This window comes from Erinaceus europaeus, chromosome 15 (assembly GCF_950295315.1).
Source record: "Erinaceus europaeus chromosome 15, mEriEur2.1, whole genome shotgun sequence".
Classification (NCBI taxonomy): domain Eukaryota; kingdom Metazoa; phylum Chordata; class Mammalia; order Eulipotyphla; family Erinaceidae; genus Erinaceus; species Erinaceus europaeus.
This window is the reverse complement of record NC_080176.1, coordinates 34463099-34476308: the sequence shown is the minus strand read 5'-3', so window position 1 is coordinate 34476308 and position 13210 is coordinate 34463099.

Genomic DNA, 13210 nt, shown 5'->3' with positions numbered 1-13210 from the left:
ATAGGCCATAATATGCCCCCTCTCGCTCTCCTGTCTGCCTCTATCTCATTAAGTGATATTTAACAGAAAAAGAGAATACACAACATACCCACTGTGGCACTGTGCACATATATAAATACATATGTGCATATACAGACACATTATTCAGTCACAGAAGAGAAAAACACATTGCTGTTTGTGGGTTTTGATAGAATTATGGTGACATAAATCAGAGAGAGACAATTTCATAAAATCTTACTCATGGAATCTGAAAATAGAAAAAGCAGATTCCTGCAAGAGGGGGCGGACATAGGAAGTTGGCAAAATGGATAAAAGTAGTAAAAAGATATAAACATCCTGTTATAAAATAAGCCCTTTGAGATGCATTGTAGTAATTAAATATCAGTACTAGGCTATATACTTGAAAGTAAAAGTAGATTTCAAATTTTTTATCAAAATAAAAATATTTATGATTGTGTGATAATAGATGTTGCTAGAATTATGGTCATTGTTTCCCAACAGAAATACTGATGTCTTTTTCCTTTATTTATTTATTTTCCCTTTTGTTGCCCTTGTCTTTTTATTGTTGTTGTAGCTATTGTTGTTTTTACTGATATCATCATTGTTAGATAGGACAGAGAAAAATGGAGAAAGGAGGGGAAGACGGGGGGGGGGGGGGGGGGGGGGGGGGAATAGACACCTGCAAACCTGCTTTACCGCCTGTGAAGGGACTACCCTGCAGGTGGGGAACCTGGGCCTCCAACCGGGATCCTTATGCTGGTTCTTGCGCTTTGCGCCACTTGCGCTTTGCGCCACGTGCGCTTAACCCGCTGCGCTACCGCCAGACTCCCCTTTTTCCTTCTTTTTATTGTTTTTTTGTTTGTTTGTTTTTCTCGAGCCCTGTTCATCTCTGGTTTATGATGGTGCCTAGGATTAAGCCTGGGACCCTTGAACCTCAAGCATGAAAATCTTTTTGCATAACACTTACGCCATCTCCCCAGCCTTCTACAACTATTAACTCCTTGTGATGTAGCCTAAGACTAATGCATGTCAATAATATCTCAATTCTTTCCTTCTACTCAGCTCTGGCTTATGGTGGTGCTGGGTGGGGGGTTGAGCAGGCACTTTTGGTGCCTTGGGCATTGAAAGTCTTTTTGGAGAGTCGGGCAGTAGCGCAGAAGGTTAAGCGCAGGTGGAGCAAAGCGCAAGGACTGCAGCAAGGATCGGGTTCGAGCCCTAGGCTCCCCATCTGCAGGGAGTCGCTTCACAAGCGGTGAAGCAGGTCTGCAAGTGTCTATCTCTCCCCCTCTCTGTCCTCCCCTCCTCTCTCCATTTCTCTCTGCCCTATTGAACAACGACTACAACAATAGAAAACAGCAATGGCAACAAAAGGGAATAAAAAAGAAAAAGTATTTTTGAATATCCATTATGCTATCTCATCAATCCTATGCATCAATTTTTATTTATTTTTACGCATCAATTTTTAAAAATTATATATATATATATGCATGTATATATAAGTTATATCACTCATACTCCTGGAATTGTCTCCCAGTGCCACATTAAAACCATATTAAGGGGAGTCCCGCGGTAGTGTAGCGGGTTAAGCGCACGTGGGCAAAGCACAACCAACAGCATAAGGATCCAGGTTGGAGCTCCCAGCTCCTCACCTGCAGGGGGGTCACTTCACAGGCAGTGAAGCAGATCAGCAGGTGTCTATCTTTCTCTCTCCCTCTCTGTCTTCTCCTCCTCTCTCCATTACTCTCTGTCTTGTCCAACAATGACGACATCAGTAACAACAATAACTACAACAATGAAAAAATAAGGACAACAAAAAGGAATAAATAAATATTTTAAAAAGTCTTTTTTAGTGGGGGCCCTAATCAGAGAGTCTTGAGATTTCAAACAGACATGATGAGCCTAGACCTTGAATAAATCCCTCTCTCTATTGTTACTGGTTATTCCTATCAGAAACAACACTATAGACCCCTTTGTGGGCCCCCATTGGACCTTGCCCTCAACTTGGATCAACAATGGTAGAGAATGTTCCATCCTCTAAAGGGAGGCTAGACAATATACTCTATATTCCACCTGAGGAAGATGGGTCCTGATATTGGGGCAGCTTGAAACATTCCTACTTATGACCACAGAATGTGAGCTCAGATCTATAGGGATGCAGAGGTGGTCACATAGGCTCCTAAGCTGAATATGGGCCCCAGATCACATCAAATCGATGGGTCTTACAGTCAACAATATTTATACACCTTTCCCATATTTGGGAGCTACTCTCTTCCCTGATCCAGCTTTCTGGTCCTTCTTTCAGCCATGATATCATCTCCCCAGACAATAATTAAGATCCACCTGCATATCAGATTTCAGGCTCAGGGGAAAAAAAACCCTAGTATAGCCACAGGCCCTTTGGAATATAACTAAAATATGCCTGCTAGCTATCTACAAAATGGGGGGGGGGGGCCAACTCTTCATTTGTACTATTCCAGCTTTTAGGTCCATGATTGGTCAACAATTTGTTTGGCTTTGTATGTTGCCTCTCTTTTTCAGCTACCAGGTTCAGATGCTAGCATGATGCCAAACTGACTTCCCTAGACAGACAACCCCACCAATGTGTCCTGGAGCTCCTCTTCTCCAGAGCCCTTCCCCACTAGGGAAAGAGAAAGACAGGCTGGGAGTATGGATTGGCCTGTCAACACCCATGTTCAGTGGGGAAGCAAACCTTCTGCATCCCACAATGACCTTGGGTCCATACTCCCAGAGGGATAAAGAATAGGAAAGCTATAAGGGGAGGGGATGGGATACAGAGTTCTGGTGGTGAGAACTGTATGAAGTTGTACCCCTCTTATCCTATGGTTTAGTCAGTGTTTCCTCTTTGTAAATAAAAATTAAAAATAATAAGAAGAAAAGAAAAAAGAAGAGAAAAAATAAAAATCTTTTTTAAAAAAACATAATAAAATCTAAAGATAGACTTTTGAGAGCAATTAGCAGGTTGCAACCTGTCATGTAAAAACACTGAATTTCTAGAACTTAGAAAATCACTAGTGTCAATGACAGTTGTCATAGTAAAATAGCTTCTTATCTATTGACATTTTCACCCTAATGACTGTAAGCACACTGAAGACTGAAACTATATCTTCTCTGCCCTTCAATTATACCTTAAGACCTGCACAGTGTCATAGTAGGTCTGTCATTAATCAAGAATGTTTTTTAGGGGATGGGAGATAGCATAATGGCTATGCAAACAGACACTCATGCCTGAGACTCCCAGGTCCCAGATTCAATCTCCTAAACCATCATAAGCCAGAGATAAGCAGTTATCCTCTGAGGGGAAAAAAAAAAGTTACATATATAATTTTAGGATCTTGACCCTGACAGAGGTGGAATTACATAAAATAGTGGGATGAGGCATACTTACAGCCTCTCTCTAAAATAGCCTATATCCTCTGCAGACTTTAGAGTGCAAATGGTAATTTTTAACATTCACAGTTGCCCTGAACCTGATGCAGCACTGGTCACAAGGTAAGCACTAGAGTGTTCAGAACTTAATTTGGAGTCAGTGAGGACAATTTGCAGGGTCAGGTGAGAAAGCATACTTAGAAAATATACTATTTTTAACCCAAGTTCTTATTTAAAAACAGTGTCTTTGTGAAGAAAAAAGAACACTTGTCACAGCTGATGGGAGTGAAAAATGGTACAACCATTGTGAAAAGAAATTTGGAGAGAGTCGGGCAGTAGCACAGCAGGTTAAGCGCACGAGACATAAAGCACAAGGACCGGCAGAAGGATCCCGGTTCGAGCCCCGGGCTCCCCACCTGCAGGGGCGTCGTTTCACAGGCAGTGAAGCAGGTCTGCAGGCATCTATCTTTCTCTCCCCCTCTCTGTCTTCCCCTCCTCTCTCCATTTCTCTCTGTCCTGTCCAACAATGATGACAATGATAATAACTACAACAATAAACAAGGGCAACAAAAGGGAATAAATAAATAATTTTTTTTTCCTCCGCCGCCGTCACATAAATATTTTTTTTTAAAAAAGAAATTTGGAGACTTACCAGGATGTTAGAAATGGACCTACCCTATGAGCCATGACTTCAGTAATTTTTGTTTTAGCTTAGTAGCTAACATGGAGGTAGACTAAACATATTGTCTGGAAAATATGACTAGAAAACTGGATTAAGGCAAAAAGTAACACCCAAAGTTGGAGAAAATATATAAGCACAATTAGCTCTTTCCCCCATCGATCTGACTCATGGTCCTTATTGTTGTTAAAATTTGGAAGGCTCTTGCTGGCTGGGTAGCTTCATGGGCGGGTAACAGAGACGACCAGAGACATACGGCTGGGCAGGGAAGCTGTATTTCTTTATTCAAGAACAACGACCCACAGACTAAAACAAACTAATCACCAAACAGAACTCTGCTGCCTCTTTGCCGGCGCAAGCACTCTCTCTCATTCTGCAACTCTGCAACTCTAGAACTCTCGAACTCTGGAACTCTGGCACTCAGGAACCCTGGAACTCTGGCGGGGTTCCTAGGGGCGGGGCCAAGCGGGCCGCGAAAACTAACTGGACTGATCCAATTCTCTTGGCAGGGGAGATCTAGAACAACCCAATGTAAAGCATACAACAATTCCCCCTTTTCTTTTTAACTAAATGACTATAGTATCAAGGGTGTGGGGTGAACAGAAACATATATCATACAGGCATTTTTAAAAAAGAAACTGGCACAAACATGGAGAAACATGTAAGCAAGTAACAACCAGTGTGCTGCTAAGGGAAGGCCTGAGGGGGGGGCCATTTTTGCCTCTGTGGGCAAAACTTTATCAGCTTAAAAAAAACATTTCTTGCCTCTGGGGGCGTACTTTCTTGCCTCTGGGGGGCGCACTTGCCTCGATGGGCATTTGCATGGGGGCGGGGAACGGCCCAGAGTCCCAAAGGCTGCAACTTACCCACTATGAAACAAAACTTATTAGCATAACCAAAGCACAATCTAATGTTCTAATAGAGAAGGAATTTGAGACTTTTACATATCAACAACGTCTTTTTAACCTTTTGTTACACCCATTCAAGATGGAGTTGTGCGCAGGAAAGGAAACCTCAGGCATGAGAATAATTAGCATAGCCATTGTGCGATCTACCATTTCTAATAGAGAAGGTAATGAAGAGTTTTACATATCAACAAGTCTATTTAACCTTTTGTTTAGACCAACTTAGTTAAAATATATTGCTTGTTAACTAATTTTTACCTCAGACTTTAAATGTAAGTTAATTTTATCTTTATGAGAATCATGTTGAAAACCTTTTTCATTTAACTTTGTCTAGTAAGAATTTAGCCTTAAAGTTACTGTTTACCAAACTTTAAACATACACATAAACATGGTCATTAATACACAAGGAGAGAAACCTTTGTTATGAAGACATGTCATTTTAAATACGAATTTAAATCTGTACTGTCTTAGTTGTTGGTGGGGGGGGGTTCACCATCTGGAGGTGGCTTCCCGCGCAGCTTTACTTCTAGGAATTGCAGGTTGAGATCTCTGCACAAATCTCTGCATACTCTAGCTTGTCTGCCTTCACACTGGACCGGCGGCTGGAGATCTCATGTGCCCAGTTTTGGCAGGGAGCCCGGGGGTCCGGGAGGTCCGGGATCGTTCCAGAATTCATAGCAAGAGGGCAGGCGGGCCAGTTTTGTAGAAGGCGTGGGCCTAGGTGCCCAGGGGTGGCGGCCATAATAGGCCGCCGCGGCCCTGCCCCATGGCCCTGCCATGTCTGCTGCCCTGCTCGCAGTGGCCGAGCAGCGTGGAGGGATCACTTGTCCAGTGCCCTGCACCACACGGTGGAGAGCCGGCTTCTGTGGGCTGGCCTGCGTGCTGGCATTGGGCTCCTGCGTGGTGGCATCGGGCTCCTGCGTGCTGGCGTCAGCCTCCTGCGGGTTGCAGGGCTGCGGGGCTGCGGGCGCGGTGCGCGGGGTTGTCTGGGTACAGCCGGCTGGCTGGCTGTTTAACCAGGTGGAAACAGCAGCTCCGCAACTCGCCTCCCGCCCGCTGGCTATTCCCGCTGGCTATTCTGAGTTCGCCTGAGCGAGTGGAAACCACAGAGTGGTCCAGAGATAAATGTTCCAGAAACAGCAAAACAGTCTCATGAAGAAAGAGCAGAGGCCTTTGGAGATCTCTTCACAAGCAGAAGAGAAGGCCATAGTGCATAGGTAGCCAAATTGTCTTTACTTATCTGAGAGATGCGCAGGTCAGGTCCACGTGGGCGCCATTTGTTGTTAAAATTCGGAAGGCTTTTGCTGGCTGGGTAGCTTCATGGGCGGGTAACAGAGACGACCAGAGACATACAGCTGGGCAGGGAAGCTGTATTTCTTTATTCAAGAACAACGACCCACAAACTAAAACAAACTAATCACCAAACAGAACTCTGCTGCCTCTTTGCCGGCGCAAGCACTCTCTCTCACTCTGCAACTCTGCAACTCTAGAACTCTCGAACTCTGGAACTCTGGCACTCAGGAACCCTGGAACTCTGGCGGGGTTCCTAGGAGCGGGGCCAAGCGGGCCCGCAAAAACTAACTGGACTGATCCAATTCTCTTGGCAGGGGAGATCTAGAACAACCCAATGTAAAGCATACAACACCTTATCTATTCATATTTAGCACAGGAGCCTGTGTGACTTCTGAGTCCCTGGCAGTCTGAGCTCGCAGTTGGGAACATTCTAGGCTGCATTTATTTCAGGACCAGTCTTCCTCAAGTTGCAGAATAGGATGACCCATCCTCCCTTTGGAGACACGGGCAATGTATACCATTGCTACTTTATAGTGAAGGAAAGGTCCTGGATAGACCTACAAAAGGTCTTATGATGATGTTCCTGATGGAGATGATTAGTGATGGTGGAGAGAGGGATCTGTTAGGGGTCTGGACCCATCATATCTATGTGGGAATCCAAGGGTATCCTGACTAGGGCCCCAGGTGATGGGGTGGCCTAGCAATGACCAAAAAGGCCTCCATTAAGTGAGCCAGCCTCTAGTCCTCTTCTAGCTTCTATAGTCTCATCTTTCTCTGATGAGCTTACAAAGCATTGAGAGTCATTTATTGTATCCACATTGATATTAGGTTTATGGGGTCTGGCCTCAAGTTAGGGAGGAAACACACCTAGGGTTTCAGTGGGGTCTAAGTCAACCTTAAGTTTTACTGCATTTACTTGCTTAATGAATTTAATAAAGGTTGAGCCAGAGACGACCCGAACTGCCCCTGCAGCTACAGACAGACTATGACCCACATAGTCAACGACTGCCACCTCTACAGATTCAAAGGAGGTCTCGAAACTTTACATCAGGCTCAACCTGACGCTGTTGACTGGCTACGGAAGAAGGGCAAACGCTAGAAGAAGAAGAATAGGGACAATAATTGCTCTTTAGTTGATAATATTTTTGCCAATATATCTCTTGGCGGATTGTATACAGTGTTTCTTCTAAAGATTATCAAGGGGTGACAATAATGCTGATGCTGTCAGAAGAGATTAGGAGAAGGTGGGGGTAGATAGCATAATGGTTATGCAAAGATACTGTCATGCCTGAGGCTGCAAAGTCCTAGGTTCATCCCCCGTACCACCATAAACCAAAACTGAGCAGTGCTCCAGTTTAAAAAAAAAAAAAGGAGATACATCTTACTTCTTTTTGTGTTGTGTGTTGTTAGTTGAATAGATACAGTGATTGAGGAAAGTGAAGTAGGGAGTAGGAGAGGGTTGTCTAGGCCTAAGCAGTAAATATTTGGTTAGACAATTTATGGCGCCTTCTTTAGGTCTGTCTACTAGATTGCTGAGTTCATTAGGTCTAAGTCTAATCACAGAGGTCTATTTAAGCACTTTTACTTTGAGGTATACAGTTGCCCCTAACTTATGGATACATGTTTACATGGGCCCAGTATCCTAGGGTCTGTGTCTGTGTTAAGAGTGTGTGCCATCTGAAATGGAAGTAGTAGTTCCAAGTGTTAGGAAAGGTCTCACTAGATTTTTGGAGTTGGAAGGTTGACATTCCAGGCTTGGTGTCTTTGGATACAATTCTAAGTAAAAAGGCAGTGGCAGCATGACGTGGCCTGGTCACGCTGGTTTAGTTGACATTAGCAGAGGCTGTATAACAGGATAATGGATCAAGAGGAGAGGCGTCGATAAATACAAGCGAAGTCTCAAAGGTTCCAGGACTGGGAAAAATACAGACTCTTAAAGAGAAAGGGGTATGATACTTCCTTGTAGTCTTAGAGTTTAAGAAGGCAACAGATAATTATTATTAAAACCAAGTTACTTGAGAGCTTGGTTTTCTTTGAAAATCCCATAGGTAGGACTTACTATTCTATACTTCACCTAACCATGCTTTATGTCATTTAATAGTAGATAGCACTACTAATCACTATGTCTTAGGTAATGATAGGACCAGATGATTTTTTAACATTATTGAACAGACAGAGAGAAATTGAGAGGGGAGGGGGAAATAGAGAGGAAGAGAGAAAGAGAGACACCTGCAGCCCTGCTTCACCACTTGTGTAGCTTTACCCCTGCAGGTGGGGACCAGGGGCTTGAGCTTGGGTCCTTGAGCACTATAATGTGAGCACTTTACCGGGTGTGCCACCACCTGGCCCCAGAACCAGCTGGTTCTGATCTATTTTGTCTAAGGTTGTAGATAACTTAGTATTTTTAAATATTTATTTATTTATTTACTTTTTACCAGAGCATTTATCAGCTCTGGTTTATGGTGGTGGGGGGAACTGAACCTAGGACTTTGCAGTCTCAAGCATGAGAGTCTCTTTGGTCTCTTTGCATAACCATTATGCCATCTACCCACACCCACGCAGTATTTTTTGAAGTTATTTTTAGCATAGCTTTAACAATTTTAGCCCAGTGTCAGAATTGAACCAGTTGACAAATTTGAAACATTAAGTACTTAGACTAAATGAATATATACTCAGAACTGAAGTCTAGGCAATATTCTTCCAACCCAGTAGCAAGGAATGTTCTTCTACTTCTGTGTGCTCTTCTCTGTTTCTTTCAGTAATGTCTTACAGTTCTTGCTGCAAAGGTCCTTCACCTCTTTGGTGAGATTCATCCCAAGGTGGTTTATCTTTTTACGTTAACTGTGAATGGGATGGAGTCTTATCTCTTTTATTTCCCTTTCCTGTAACTCCTTGTTTGTATACAGAAATGCCACAGATTTATGTGTATGGATTTTGTATTCTGCTACTCTTCTGAATTTACTAATTATTTCCAGTAGTTTTTTGGTGGTGTCTTTGGGGTTCTCTAGGTGTATTATCATGTCATCAGCAAATAGTGATAGTTTGATTTCTTCTTTTCCAATATGTATGTCTTTGGTATCTCTTTCTTGTCTGATTGCAGTGCTGAGGACCTTGAGAACTATGTTGAATAACAGTGAAGATAGTGGACACCTTTGTCTGGCTCCTGATTTTAGGGAGAAAACTTTCAGCTTTTCCCCATTGAGAATGATGTTAGCTGTGGGTTTGTCATCAATGCTCTTTATTATGTTGTGGAATGGTCCTTCTATTCCCAGTTTGTGCAGGTCTTTATCATAAATGGATGTTGGATCTTATCAAATGCTTTTTTATATATATGAAATTTTTTATATTTATTTATTTTCCCTTTTGTTGCCCTTGTTGTTCTTTCTAATTTTTTATTGTTGTTGTAGTTATTACTGTCGTTGTTATTGATGTCGTTGTTAGAACAGAGAGAAATGAAGAGAAGAGGGGAAGATAGAGAGGGGGAGAGAAAGACACCTGCAGACCTGCTTCACTGCTTGTGAAGTGACTCCCCTGCAGGTGGGGAGCCAGGGACTCAAACCGGTATCCTTATGCCGGTCTTTGCACTTTGCGCCACATGAGCTTAATCCACTGTGCTACCGCTCAACTCCCGTCAAATGCCTTTTCAGCATCAATTGATATGACCATGTGATTTGTATTATTTTTCTTGATATGATGAATTACCTTGATTGATTTGCAGATGTTGAACCATCTATTTCACAGGAATGCGTCCCACTTGTTCTTGGTGAGTTATTCTCTGGATATGTTGTTGAATTTGATTTGCCAAGGTCTTGCTTGAGATTTTTGTATCAATGTTAAAGGATTTTTGTATCAGTGATAAAGGTATATACTCTTCTTTTCTGGTAGAGTCCCATACTGCTTTTGGGATCAAAGTGATGTTTGCTTCATAGAATATGTTTGGTAATGTTTGCCCTTCTTCAATTTTCTAAAATAGCTTGAGGAGAATAGGTGTGAGTTCTCGTTTGAAAGTCTTATAGAATTCATTAGTAAAACTGTCTGGACCTGGGCTTTTATTCTTGGGTAGATTTTTGATTCAGTTTCTAAACTAGTGATTGGCTTATTTAAGCTATCTCCTTCATCTTGGATTAGGCTTGGCAGGTGGTCCGATTCCAGAAATGCAACCATCTCTTCTAGGTTGTCCAGTTTATTTCCATAGAGATGTTCATAATATCCAAATATGATTCCTTTAATATATTCTTTTAATATCCTCATCTTCAGTTGTAGTTTCATCTCTCTCATTCCAGATTTTTATTTGTTTGTTTTTTGCCTAACAATGACAACATCAATAACAATGACAGTAATAACTACAACAATTAAAAACAACAAGGGCAACAAAAGAAAAAATAAATAAATAAATAAATATATTTTAGATCATCTCTCTGGATTCTATTTCATTAATTTCTGCTCTGATTTTGACTATTTCCTTCCTCCCGCTGACTTTTGGAACTCTTTGTTGCTCTGTTTCTACTTGACTCAGTTGTGATGTTAGGTTGTTTACTTGAGATCTTCACTGTTTGTTCACATGGACCTGTATTGCTATAAATTTCCCTCTTAGGACAGTTTTTATTTATTTATTTATTTATTCCCTTTTGTTGCCCTTGTTGTTTTATTGTTGTAGTTATTATTGTTGTTGTTGTCCTTGTTGGATAGGACAGAGAGAAATGGAGAGAGGGAGGGGAAGACAGAGAGGAGAAGAGAAAGATAGACACCTGCAGACCTGCTTCACCGCCTGTGAAGTGACTCCCCTGCAGGTGTGGAGCCGGGGTTCGAACCGGGATCCTTATGCCGGTCCTTGTGCTTTGAGCCACCTGCGCTTAGCCCACTGCACTACAGCCCGACTCCCAAGACAGTTTTTGCTGCATCCCACAGGGTCTGATAATTGATCTCCTAATTTTCTTCCTTTCTACCATGTCCTATTATTTCATCTTATGTTTTAGCCAGGAAATAAATTAAAAGGAAAGTTAAATTCTCAAATGTATGTATTTACAAGGGGGAACAGAGAGAACCAGAACTTCACTCTGGCATATCTATTGTAGATGACATCTAATTAAAATGAAATATCAAGGCAAAAGATAAGGAGTTGAAGCAAGACATTTCTTCATTTGCAAAAAGGTGCACAGCTGACAGAATGGCAGTTGGTAGCAGTATGCTCCCACCCACACTCTTTTAATATGTGATGTCCAGGATCAAATTCAGGACCAAACTTTTATCTACTAAGCCACCTTCCAGGCCATGCCACAATTCTTTTTTTTTTCAATATTTATTTATTTACTCCTTTTTGTTACCCTTGTTGTTTTATTGTTGTAGTTATTATTGTTGTTATTGATGTCATCATTGTTGGATAGAACAGAGAGAAATGGAGAGAGAAGGGGAAGACAGAGAGGGGGAGAGAAAGACAGACACCTCCAGACCTGCTTCACTGCCTGTGAAGCAACTCCCCTGCAGGTGGGGAGCTGGGGGTTCTAATCCAGACCCTCAAGCTGGTCCTTGCGCTTCCTGCTGCATGCGCTTAACCCGCTGAGCCACCACCCAACTCGACACAATTCTTTTTTTTTTTTAATATTTTATTTATTTATGAGAAAGATAGGAGGAGAGAGAAAGAACCAGACATCACTCTGGCACATGTGCTGCCAGAGATCAAACTTGCGACCTCATGCTTGAGAATCCAAAGCTTTACCACTACGTCATTTCCGGGACCACTCTTTCATGTTTTAATAAAGTATTTAGGTCCAGAGGATGACCACAATTGTTGCACACTAGACTTTATGCATGAGACCCCATAGCTCAATCGCCAACACCACCATGTACCAGAGTTCAACAGTGCTCTCTTTTATGACTTCTCTTTTATGAAAAATAAATAAATAAAACTTTTAATAAAGATTTATAAAGAGTGGGGGTATAGCATAATGGTTATGCAAAGAGACTTGCATGTCTGAGGCTCTCAAGTCCCAGGTTCAATCCCCCACACCACCATAAGCCAGAGCTGAGCAGTGCTCTGGTAGAAAAAAAAAATTATAAAAGAAATTATTTGAGAGCCGTGCGGTAGCGCAGCGGGTTAAGCACACGTGGCACAAAGCGCAAGGACCAGCGGAAGGATCCTGGTTCAAGCCCCTGGCTCCCCACCTGCAGGGGGAGTCGCTTCACAGGCAATGAAGCAGTTCTACAGGTGTCTATCTTTCTCTCCCCCTCTCTGTCTTCTCCTCCTCTCTCCATTTCTCTCTGTCCTGTCCAATAATGACATCAATAACAACAACAGTAAGAACTACAACAATAAAACATGGGCAACAAAAAGGAAATAAATATATATATATGTTAATAAAAAAAGAAATTATTTATAAATCTTCAGCTTTGGTGAGTAAAAAGGTGTGAAATGGGATGGTTTTTTGAAAAAAGTTACAAAATTAAGGAAGTGGGGGAAAAAAGACTTGCATAAACCAAAAAATATGTTTCAGCATGGAATAAATGTAATTACTTTCAAGTAAATTTACAGATTCAAAAAGTATCAATTAAAGTCCAAGTAAATATTCCTTTTTTTTTTTTACTTTGTTTAGACACAGAGACCTACCACTTCATCATTTTTTTTTAATTTAGTTAATTTAATTTTATTTTTGCCTCCAGGGTTATCTCTGGGGCTAGATGACTACACTATGAATTCACCGCTCCTGGAGGTCATTTTCCCCATTTTTGTTGCCTTTGTTGTTGTTATTGCTGTTGTTGTTGTTGTTGGATAGGACAGAGAGAAATTGAGAGAGGAGAGGGAGACAGAGAGGCAGAGAGAAAAATAGACACCTGCAAACCTACTTCACCGTCTGTGAAGTGACCCCTCTACAGGTGGGGAGACGGGTGTTCAAACCGGAATCCCAAAGTCGGTCCATGGGTTTTGTGTCATGTGCACTTAACCTGCTGC